General features: G+C 51.0%; 1 long non-coding RNA gene across 1 annotated transcript; it reads right to left on the reverse strand.

The window, feature by feature from the left end:
- Positions 1-4600: 4600 nt before the first annotated feature.
- On the reverse strand, positions 4601-7207 carry LOC105003394. The gene is made up of 4 exons (XR_827103.1): positions 6581-7207; positions 6217-6319; positions 5372-6097; positions 4601-5263 (listed from the first exon to the last, which is right to left on the reverse strand). It is a non-coding gene; the product is annotated as an uncharacterized LOC105003394 (long non-coding RNA).
- Between the last annotated feature and the right edge of the window lie 5320 nt (positions 7208-12527).

The raw sequence follows: 12527 nt of genomic DNA on the forward strand, positions 1-12527 counted from the left end.
AGAAGCTGAATTAAATGCCAACAAGAAATGTGTGACTCCTGCTGTGAGAACTGTCAGTGTAGGAGACATGTCATGTTGATGAAACGTAGTTCTCTAGAAAAGTAGGCATGAAAACAGGGTTAAACCAGAATAATGAGAGTGAACTGTGACCTTAAAGAGATATTGTCTGGCAGCATCTTGCCCACCCACATGTACACCCATGGACTTCCGTCCACTCAAAGGAAGGAAGACCCGTTGCAGGGGAGGTGAATTCCAGAGACTGCATCTCTGCTCCTGCAAAGAAAAGGATGCTCTTGAAGATGATCAGAGAAGTGGTCATTAGGGGGCACCCACATATACTAATAACAATAAAATATGATTGCTATGAATGTTTCATTGAGACAGGCTGAGTCTGTGAAAGGCCATGAGTTCATAATAATATTCAAAGGAGAGGACTTTAGAAAAGTGTGGCTGAAAAGAGAGACATAAAGGTTAAAAAGAATGCTAGTGGTTATGCAGGAGACACAAGATGAAAGAGAAATGGGATCAATGCCTGGGCAGAGAGAATCCCCTGGAGAAAGAAATGCTTGTCCACTCCAGTATTCTTGCCTGGGAAATCCCATGGACAGTGGAGCTGGGAGGGCTACAGTCCATGAGGCTGCAAAGAGTTGGACACAACTGAGCTGGTCTCTTTCTTTTATTTCTATGGTGCAAAGAAGAGTAAATGAAATGGGAAGTATTTTGTTAATTGAATTAAATAATAAGAGGAGTCTTGACGTCTATGGGTATGTTCCTTTCTGTTTATTTACACAATTGTTATAGAGGACTGAGAAAGAAAGAACCCCTGACACCGGGAGGCTGGTCTGGGATCACAACAGGGTGCTGCTCTTCTCCCGCTGGATGTAAAGGCTGTCACAGGACTCCAGCCTCACACAGGGTCACCCTGAGAGCAGGAGCGAAGGAGACAGCAAACACCCGTCACTCTGCCCCCCAACACCACACCCCCTCCCCTGGCTGAAAAGCAGGACTGCTCCTTCTTACCAATCACATCTTCAGCCTCACTCTGCTCTCCCCTCTCCATAGATGAGGTACTGAGAGCCCGTTGGTAGTGCTGCCTCCCATTCTCGCAGCTCCCCATCTAGAGCAGCCCCATTTCCTTAGAGCTTCCCCTAAATACCCTCACCAAGCTCCAAGCATAGAATCTTTCTTTCTGTACCTTCCTCTGCAATGTTCACAGCTCTCCCTCAGGAAGCATAACCATTAGCTTGTTTTTAAGGAGTGTGCCTGGTGGTGAAGGCTGGAGGCACCGTTGCTGGGAGCCAGCGTGAGGAACTCCGCCCGTGGCAAAGGTCATGAGGAAGGAGGCTCGGCATACGCAAAGGTGGGATCGAGCCTCAGGAGTCTCCCTGGAAATTCTGGAGCATCTACCCCCAAAACTAGAGTCTGCCTACTTTACTGCTTTGTACTCTCACCTACACCTCTGACTTTACGAGGGGCTGTCCCCCACCACCTCTCTTGGAGAAGGAGTTAACTTAGAGCTCCAGTTAATAAAAATTCCTGGGCGTGACAAGAGTATTTCAACCTACAAACTCCTCTGAAGGTTCTCTAGCCTACCTGACAGGCTTGTCCGGCCACATGTGATTGTTCACAGCCTCCCAACTGTGAGAGGCACGAGATGTTCTAAACTTTCTAAATACAGATTCCTTTCAGCAGTTAGAAGATTATTAGTATAGTATAGTGGGTTGATTAGAAATTATATTGGTGAAGGGTTTTCATTTATTGGGCCAATGTTTGCTGCTAAGTTTCTATATCCCTTACTTACTGTGTCCCTGGGAGTGTATTGATTAATAATTGGTGTATGGGAATGTAAGTAGTAGCTTTAATGTTTGTAACCTTGGACCCTTGAGTTAATTCTTTTCTTGTTATAGCCCACCACACCTTTGCCATATAGGAATGCAACTTTATCTAATGCTTTTGGAGGGTGGTGCCTGACTTTAGAATAATCACCTTTAGAGAAAAATAAGTTTTCTGAAGAAAGGGTCATAAAATGTTAATAGGCCTCCTGGCCAGAAGATGATGTAAATCACCTAAACTTTTGCATATGATAAGTTTGCAGGAAGAAAGCTGGGCTTCCATAAGGATCAAGGACTGCTGACCTTGCATGACTCTACCCCTTCCCCCATTATCCTCTATGCACAACTTAAGGTATAAAGACTACTTTGGAAAATAAAGTGCGGGCCTAACTCACCAAAGCTCGGTCTCCCCATGTCGTTCTTTCTCTCACCTTCTGGCTGAATTCCCATCTGGAGGGTGGAGGCTCGCCAAGCCTACTAATAATGCCTGGGCTTCTAAGATCTGACCGGGGAGGTCTTAGTGTCTCCTCTCCTTCAGGAGAACAGGAGGATGCCTGCGGCCTATGTAGGTGGTGCAAATTCCTTGTCTTGGAATTGTATTGGTTCTCCACGTAAACCAAGTTATTCAGCCTCTTTTCTTCACTGAATTTCTTTGCTGAGCTATCCCTATTTAACCACTCTTTATATCTTTAATTATATCATATCCTGATCGCCAAAGCCATCTCCCCTTCGAATTCCCTGGATCCACCGGGGCTGGAGTCTGGCACACCATCATGTGGATGGAAGAGAATTCACAAAGGCAGGCCCTCCTTCCAGTAGATGGAAGAGGAGAGCTGGCTGGTGCCCTGCCTCCTCTCCTGCCCCAAAGATGCAGGACCCCAGGAGCCTGGTCAGCCTATTGAAATCAGGAAACATGAGAACAGAGTCAAGTAGAAAGAAGAGGAGGGCTCAGGCAGAAGGGCCGGCTCCTGGATAACAACAAACAATTGTAAATGCATTGAACACTGGACTTATCTTTCCATCCTTCCCTCCCATTCTTGACCTGATCCTGACCCTTGTCTGGGGCCTCAGCTGGGTGTGGATGCTGATAGTGCTTCCTCTGCTGGATTCCTATCCAGGGCTTCCTCCTCTGTTAGCCTCTGTTTGGTCCCTTTCGGAAGGCTGTTGGTGGGAGAGGCCTGCCCAGCTGCATGGCCAGTCATGCATCCCTCCCCTCCTCGTGGGCAGACAGATTCTCCCCAGCCATCTCCCTCCTGTGCCTGCAGTCACCCTCCCTGGGAAGGGAAAGGGGCGCTAAGATAGTCCCTGACCAAGCACCTGCACCCTCCTGACTGCCCCAGCTCCTGTCTTCCTCACACTGTCTCCACAGGGCCTGCTGCACGAGACTGACACCTCACTTGGCACAGGCTGCCCCTCCCCACAACATGTGCTTCCCCACTGGCCTCACCGTGTGATGGGTTACTTGTCCCTGGAGGCCCAGCTCCAAGCCTCCCTCTGCCACCTTCCCCCAGTTGCTCTCCAGCTCCTCTTGAAGGTGGCACTTTCCTGGTCATGGTCCCTTTTTGCTCAGTTTCTCCAGGTCTGAGAACCCTTCCCGCATCATCAGGGGCCCTGTCTCTTTTCTGCTGCTCCTCCTTATGGGGACATGAAACTACCAGCTTCTCGATGACACAGCACAACCCCAGTTCCCCTGTTAAAATTAGAAAGGGAGGGAGGGGAGAAGAGGGAGAGAGAGGAAGAGAATGGAGAAGAAACTAAAGATCCTAATCAACCAATCTTTCAAAAGGATCCAACGTACACCAGAGAGAAAAAACCTCAAGGGACTGAAAGAAACTCAGCAGTGGCCACAGATCTGGAAAAGGTCAGTTTTCATTCCAGTCAGAAAGAAAGGCAATGCCAAAGAATGCTCAAACTACCACACAATTGCACTCATCTCACATGGTAGCAAAGCGATGTTCAAAGTTCTCCAAGCCAGGCTTCAACAGTATGTGAACCATAAACTCTCAGATGTTCAAGTTGGATTTAGAAAAGGCTATTATACTGATGTCTGTAAAGTTTGGCTTTTTATCTTAATATTGCACCACCGGGATGTATATGGACCTTGTGCAGTGAGCCCTTCTCACTTCTTCCAGCAGGGTCACCTTCCCCACACAGGACCACCCATCATCCACATCCTGAGCAGAGGGCCTGGCAAACACAGGAAACCAATGCCCTTCGAATCCCCGCTTGGTGTCCTGTCCGTCTCCAGGCCGCAGTGTCCCCAGGGCCTGGCACTGAGCCTGGCACTCAGAGGCAGGGTTTTTCAACAAACCTTGATTCCTTGTATCTGAAAAAAATCCCCTTTCCTCCATCAGCCCTAGCCTAGCACCCTCGGGACAGCTTCAAGGTGGCCAGGTCATAGGAGGAGAGGCTCTGACTCCTTGCCCTCCTTCACCCCATCTGCTTTCTTTAATTTCCTAAATGACTGAGTACCCGGAGTATACACCTTCTTTCAGGGGTCTCTAATCATGTCTCAGAAGTCCACATCCTGAGCTGAGCCCACCTGAGTAGGTGTGGCCTTCCCTCTACTCTGTTTAGGGGCCCTTGGCTGGGAGGAAGCCCTCAGCCACACCCGCCTCCACATCCAGGCTCTGCCCCTGCTTAACCTGCTGACCTCACCTCTCTGAGCTTCCATTCTTCTTCTGTCAGTTAGGGACAATCATCCTTTTCTCAGACATTCATCCTGAGGGTGGGTAGATGGGATGGGCGGGGATTTACCCACCTGCTTACTCAGAAACCTTCTTCTGTCCAAGTGTGAACAAGATCCAGTTGTTCACATCTGTGCAGATGCAACCACCAGCTATGCATCTCTGCAATGACCACATACACCCTCTGGGCCCTGATAAACTCTGGGAAGCAAAAGAAAAATCAAAATCCTTATTTCTGAGTTCCCAAGTCAAATAAACATCCTGCCCACCAGGCTCTACCCTGAGCTATTCCCCCTCCTGCTGACACCCTAGAGAAACTAGTCCAGTCCTGACATTCCACGTCCTCCTTGACTCAGTCCACCCTGCCTCGGGCTCCTTGAAGGAAGACCTGCCACCAACACAGCGTGAGACCCTTGGCAAATTACTCCTCCATAATTCCATCTTCTCACTCACCAACCCCACACTCACCAGCCTACCTGCCTTGTTCACCTTTGTGCCACCAGCACATGGTACTGTCCAGAACACACCAGTTGCTCAGTGCATACTGGTCACACTCTGCTGTGGAGGGCCACATTCATGTGGCTTCCGGAAGTGGCTCACACAGGTTCTTCTGCCAGGGACACCTGCTGCACCCAACCGGGAGAAATCTTTCTGCAAAGCCCGAATCTGGCATCACCTCCTCTGAGAAGCCCTCCGTGACCTCACCTGCAGAGCCCACTGTTTCCTGCTCTGCGCCCATCGTACCTGGAAGAGGGGCCTCACGTCACCCCTCAGCCACTCTAAGCCCCACCTCCACCCCTTATGATCAGATCCCTCTGGACTTAGCCCTGCTGGCAGGGACGGAACTCACACCTTTAGTCCCGGTGCCACAGGAGGAGGCCCAGCATTGGTGGTCACTGCCATAAGGTGGATGCAGAAGTTCGTGGGAAGGGCTGAAAGCACGCTGCCCTTTGCTACCTTGGCTTATCTCCACCTGACAACAGATTATTTTTCTCTCCAAATGGAGAACTTTTATCAGAAAACCAGTGTCCTGGTGACTCAGAGACATCTGCAACGGAGAGCTGGCCCTGTCTCCTGCTTGGGTTCCTGAGCAAAGAGTCTCTGTGGACAGGGCTGAGCATGTGGCAGGCGCTGTGCTCACACCGTCCACGCCTTTGCTGTTGAATCTCACATCAGCTCTAGGAGTGCTGGCTCCGTTTCACAGATGAAGAAATGAAGGTCGAGTTCCCACAGTCTGAGAGTTCTGCATCAGGACTACTGGTGAACATCTCGGTTTGCCTCAAGCAGAAGTGACTGCAGTGGACCTGGATGCCCCATGGAGGCCTGCTTGCCCTTCCCTCAGGGCTGCTTCACCCCAGGAAATGTCCCTGGGCCATTATGGTCCCCTCCATCCAGGTTTGAGGGAGGGACAGGAGATTATTCCATGAGGATAGCCAACCATAGTTTGCTCTTAAAGCCAACTTTTATGTATCTGTTGCATTTTGCAGGTAAGGGAGCTGAGAGGAGGGGAGAGGTGGGGGTGTTCTTCCAGGAACTCAGGGACTTGTGTTTGGTGGGAGAGTGTCAGCAGCTCACATCCTGCAAACATCCATTTGACATTCTGTCCCCAGTGCTCACATCTCAGGCCAGAACAGACCCCCCAGAGCCCAGACACAGGGGAGTCAAGGGGCAAACAGGCCACTGCCCTGCCCACTGACCTGCACAAGTCCACTCCTGAGCTTGCTGGAGCTGCCAGAACTCAAGGATGCCACCTTTCCAGAGCTTGGGTCCTCTGGGGACAGCCAGCCCTGGGTGTCACCCCTACAGAAGGGATACAGGGAGGAACAGTGGGAGGCAGGAGCTTTCCTGGAGGGAAAATCCAAGCACAGTCATCCCTCCCGCCTGCTTACTTTAAACCTCAGGCAGAATATCAGGGGCAGGGAAAGCCATGTGGGCCTCCCTGGGGGAAAACTGCCAGCATGAGGGTGCCCAGGCCCCACTTCCTAAGTGCCCTCCACCACAGGATAGCTAGGGACCCCAAGCGAGGATCTGGCTGGGTGGGCTGGGTGTCCCGGGACTCACCTCCTGGCCAGGTAGCCCCAGCAGCAGGCCTGGAAGCCGATGATGACGTCCGTGATCTTCAGGTCCTGCTCCTCCTCAGGTGGGCCAGCATGCCGGCCCAAAAGAAGACCTTGCTCTGGCCCATGTGGTATAGGTTGCTCAGAGCTCCAGGGCTTCCATCCAGAGGAGGAGAGCCAGCTGCTGACCACGTGGCACCCCGGCCATCACAGAGCCCTGGAGCAAGGCCAAGGCCAGGGAAGGGGCCTGGAGTCTGGGTTGGCCCTGCTGCTCTGTGGGCAGCCTTCTCCTGGTGCAGGGAGATTGGGGCTGCGGGGACGCAGGAGGGGGCAGCTGGAGTTAGCACAGGACTGGTAAGAAACACAGAACCTCAACTCTGTAGGGACCTTACCTGCTGGAGTCTGTGCCCACGTGCATTTCTAACCAAGGTGGCAGTAGATAGTGGGGCTCAGGAGGCTTTACCTTAGGTAACTAGGGAAACAGCGTCCTTATTTGTTTATCTGACTGCCCTGGGTCTTCACTGCTGTGCGGGCAGGGGCTGCTTTCTCTAGTTGCTTCGAGTGCGCTACTCTTCGTCGAGTACATGGGCTTCTCATTGCAGTGGCTTCTCTTTTTGCAGAGCATGGGCTCTAGGGAGCGGGCTCAGTAGTGGTGGTGCACGGGCTTAGTTGCTCCCAGCATGTTGGATCTTCCCGGACCAGGGATCAAACCCGTGTCCCCTGCATTGGCAGGCAGCTTCTTTACCACTGGACCACCAGGGAAGTCCCCAAAGGTTTCTTCTGAAAAAGGTACTTTAAAGTCAAGACTGGCTTCAACATCCTTCAGAAGCGCAGGGGCTAAGCATGGGTGGCTGAGCAGTGTGGGGCCATATGCAGGGTGACGGGCAACACCACAGGTGGCTTGAGAGCCTCACTGGGACAGTACAAGGTGCTCCTCGCCAATTGTCCTTGTCGCAGAGGCTGTGTCCAGACCAGCTCCACAGGCATCTGAGTGTAACCAGTTAGATAGTCTGTGTCAGCAGCACACCTTCCTGAGGGAAACCGGTGGATTCTAAGTATGGACCTCTGCAGATTCAAGACACCCCTGTTCTCTTAGGTCTAAGCCCCGGGAACAAGGCAGGTGGAGGCCGTGTGCCGGTTGGTATGAGGGCAGCTCTGTGAACTTCAAGGCGTTTATGAGAACTAGGAACAGCAGCTTAAAACTAGCAAACTTAGGGCCAAGCAAGGAGCTGCTGCTAAATCACTTCAGTCGTGTCCGACTCTGTGCGACCCCATGGACTGCAGCCTACCAGGCTCCTCCATCCATGGGATTTTCCAGTCAAGAGTACTGGAATAGGGTGCCATTTAGCCTCCAAAACAGGCCCTGCCAGAAGGGACTCAGGTCCTGGGTGGTGGGACAGACCTGTGCCCAACTCTTCCCACATTGAGAAGCACAGCAAGTGGCGACAGACAGCCCCGTGGTCTGGGCTCCAAGGAGGTGGGTCCAACACCCTGGGACCAGGATGAGCTGTGTTACAGAAACACCACATGCTTGCTTCACTTCCTCCTGAAACAGGACACCCTGCATCCTCCTGACCAATCAGCTCAACATGGATCCAGGGAAGAGGCTCCAGCACCCGGAGGCCCCACCCAGGATGGCCCTTCCAGGTGGGGGCTGTGGCCACACTCCTGGACCCTGGGCCCAGCTTCCTCCTGTTCTCTGTTGGGGTGACAAGCACGTGCTCTCAGAGGGGCAGTGAGGTCCTGATTAGGACCCAGGTGACAGTGCTGACGCAGCGATGGCCCAGCCCAGGCTCCACAGGGGTGAATTTCCCCACAGGAAAGAGGAACAGGAAGTGGGATCCCAGTGAAGGTCTGTATCAGGGGAGCAGTGCTCCTGAGGTCCTGGGGTTACTGCACCTCCCTGTTGCTGCACATGTATAACATACATGCAGAGTACTGGGAAAGGAGCCCACGGAGCAGGAGAAGCACTGGCATCACGCTGGGGCCCTTCACCCCAGACATCCCTGCAACACACAGCAGGGGGAGGGGATTCATGTTTGTCTCCAGCTGGGGAAGTGGCCGGTGCACTTACTGTTGTTTGTGGAATGTTGGACCCAGAACAGTGTGAGGAGAGTCGTTTCTATTGGACTGAGAAGAGGGCATGTGTGCATCCAGGAAGCCCTCAATCTGGAGTCTCTCTTCCTGAGACTCTCCCCCCAGGGTTCAGGTCCCTGTTAACCATTCATCTTCATTATTCTTCAGCCTGACCTATTGGTCCAAGAATATAGTCCTCAGACCCAAGCTCCTCTGTCTCCTGGGAACCTGTTCTCTCTGTCTCAGGGAACCCTCCTGAGATTCCAGGGGCTTGGACCTAAGCTTCCTGCTGGAAGGGGCCTCTGGGGACCTGCCCTACTTTCTGTCCTTCCTGAACTGTGCAGGTTTGGGGGCTTCTTTCCATCCTCTGACCTGGCCTGCATCCCTCCAGTGCACGCTCTTCTGTGCTCACTTAGCCAAACTCAGTTTCTGTGTTTAGAACCACAGGGATCTCACCTGACACAGGGGTCACTGTGGAATTGCATCATCTGCACATTGAGCTGAATGGGGTCCAGCTCTAAGGGTTCACGGGGATGTGGGGATGGACACTGATTGGTTCTGTATCCAGTGCCTGGAACCCTGCCCAGGAGAAGTCTGTGCAGGATTTGAATTCCCCAGGAACTTACAAAGAATTAAAGAAGGAATGAAACTCATGATTTGAGGATCAGACAGATGATGGCCATGACTGCTGATGTCTCCAGGAAGGAACTGAAGGGCCGATTGAAGCCTCAAGGAAACACGGGCTGAGAGGGAGTCAGAGGCACTGACAAAAGTCGTCCGAGAGAGGTTTGGACGAAAGTTGGAGAAGGCTCTGCAGCACGTGGGGAGGGACTTAGGAGATGTCCTGGGATATTTGCAGGTCCCAGGTCTCTGGCTTCCTGCCCTGGGCTTCAGGCATGGGGGACTGTTAGGCGCTCACATGTTCCACATGTGGAAACACAGACAATTGGTGCCCTGTGGAGCAGGCCCATGGGGGTGAGAGCAACACCCAGAATCTGCCCTTTCCTCTCCAGAGAGCAGGAGCCTGAGGTATACCATGAAGGCTCCTCAGAAGGTCCAGGCAGGTGCAATCCCAGATGGGTGACCAGATCATCAGAACATGGCCTTGGATAGACTTTCCCTCCTTCCTGCCCACTTTCTGCAGCCCTCAGTCCTGCCCCTAGTGATAGAGTGAGCCTGGCGACCAGCTCTGCCCTTGGGGGACCACAGGCTCCAGCAGGCTAGGCTGCAGCGAGGCTTTGAGCATCTGTGCTCAGAATCATGGGCAGCCATGGAGGAGGGGAAGCAGGTAGAGCTAAGATCAATATTCTTAAGAGTCATTCCAGCCCCATGTGGGGAATAGACAGGTGAGGCAGGGCAGTGCCCCAAGGTAAACACAGGAAGACCGTTCTGGAAGTTCCTACAGGAGTCCTGGTGAAACGTGAAGGCAGCCTGGGTGAGGCATGTGCTCTGTCTCTGCCCCTCTGTTTACGGCTGACCCTCCCCCAACACCTGCACACAAGCCCTCTGCTCTCAACCACCCTCGGGTGCCCTGTGTCCAACCTTGTCCCCAGGGCTGGAGGAGGAGCATCCCCGTGCTCAGCCCAAGTCAGACAACATGAGCGCCCCCTGGTGTCCCATGGGGCCTGCGGGGCTCCAGGGTCTGAGGGAAACAACTTTATGGGAGCCCAGCAGGCAGGCAGGCGGAGCCATGGGGGATGTGTTTCCTGAGACCCTGGGAGACAGGCTCATGGGGAAGGAGGTCAGGCATCCAGAGCCCAGCTGAGCTCATCAATCAATGCAAGGAAGCCTCAGTCAATCAGTTCATATTTATTGAACTAAAGTCTGTAGAACACAATGTGAAGAGAAGCAGATGGTCCTAAATACCTTGTTCTACTTCATCCCCAACTGAGCAGGAAATTGAGGGTCAGAGAGGCCTTGTCTGTTGACCCCAGGCTGGTTGATCTCCTTGACACACCGCATAGTTCCTTGACCTGTTGATGCCTTCTGCTTTCATCTTTCTTTCTGTTTTTCCCAAATCAATCTCTGTTCCTACACAACACTGGGAATTTCATGGGAACTTCACTGGTCTCTCGGTGCACCCTGAACTCAAAGGGCACCTGGATACTTGTCAGATGCTCCATCCACTGAGTTGTCATCACCACTGCTGCCGCCACCATCATCACCACCACTGTCACCAAGAAGCCACTGCCTGAAGTTCTACATAGACCATTCTTCAGAGAAGATATACAGATGCTAGCCAGCATATGCAAAGAGGCTGAACACTGCTAATTATTCATTCAGTTCAGTTCAGGCGCTCAGTCGTGTCTGACTCTTCACGACCCCATGGACCACAGCACGCCAGGCCTCCCTGTCCATCACCAACTCCCGGAGTCCACTAAGACTCATCTCCATTGAGTCATTGATGCCATCCAACCATCTCATCCTCTGTGGATGCTAATCAAAACTACAATAAGGGATCACCCCCTACCAATCAGAAGGGCCATCAAGTAAAAGTCTACAGACAATCAGTATTGGAGATGATATGGAGAAAAGGCATGCCTTCTACACTCTTGCTGGGAATATAAGTTGGTGTGGCCGTTATGGAAAACAGTAAAGAAGTTCCTTAAAAACTAAAAATCAAGCTATCAGGTGATCCAGCGATCCCACTTCAGGGCATATATTTGTAAAAGAAAAAGTTCCAATTCAAAAAAAGATACATGCACCCCATGTTCATAGCAGCACTATTTACAATAGACAAGACATGGAAGCAACCTAAACGTCCGTCAACAGATGAAGGGATAAAGACAATGTGGTACATACAAAAAATGGAATATTACTCAACCATAAAAAGAATGAAATAATGCCTTTTGTAGTAACATGTATGGATCTAGAGGTGATCATACTAAGTGAAGTAAGTCTGGCAGAAGAGACAGATACATAATATCACTTATATGGACAATCTAAGAAATAGTCTAGGTGGTTCCCTGGTGCTCTAGTGGTTCAAATTTGGTGGTTTTGCTGCTATGGCCACGTTTATTCCACGCCGGGGATCTGAGATCCCACAAACTGCTTGGCATGGCCAAAAGAAAAGAGTCCAAATGAACTTATGAACAAACCAAAACAGACTCATAGTCATAGAAAACATAACTTGTTGTTACTAAAGAGAGAGGAGGGTAAACTAGGAGTATGGGATTAACAGATGCACACTACCATATATAAAACAGATTAAAAAAACAAGTTCTTTCTGTATAACACAGGGAATAATAGTATCTTATAATAATCTGTAATGAAAAAAATTTTAAAGAATATAGATATATACATAGATTATGTATAACTGAATCACTTCAATGTTCACCTGAACTAACAAAATATTGTGAATCAACTCTACTTCAATTAAAGAAACAAGCAGACAAAAGAAGTCACAGCCTAATTAAGATAAAATGCTGGGATCAAAGGTGAGTTGTTGGAAAAGTCAGGCTAGAGGCCACCACCAGGGGGAGACTCTTCTTGCTGGGGCATCAGACCCCGGCAAGGGCGATAGAGCAGCCCCTGCTACTTCCCCTGGATCCCAACGATCCTGCCTCTCTATCCCCCATTTTCAGCCCTTTTGTCTTTCTGTGTCTCGTTGCTAGTTCCCCTGCCTCTCCCTGTATTCTGCACCCAGTGTCGTCTTTAGTTCAAAGTAAGTGGTTTCTGAGAAAGCTTTCTTATCTCTCCTTGCTGTTCTTTGGAACTCTGTATTTAGATGCTTATATCTTTCCTTTTCTTCTTTGCTTTTCACTTCTCTTCTTTTCACAGCTATTTGTAAGGCCTCCCCAGACAGCCAAGCAGAGATAAGAAAGCCTTCCTCAGCAATCAATGCAAAGAAATAGAGGAAAACAACAGAATGGGAA

Source organism: Bison bison, unplaced genomic scaffold, assembly GCF_000754665.1.
Source record: "Bison bison bison isolate TAMUID 2011002044 unplaced genomic scaffold, Bison_UMD1.0 scf7180017864468, whole genome shotgun sequence".
Lineage (NCBI taxonomy): Eukaryota > Metazoa > Chordata > Mammalia > Artiodactyla > Bovidae > Bison > Bison bison.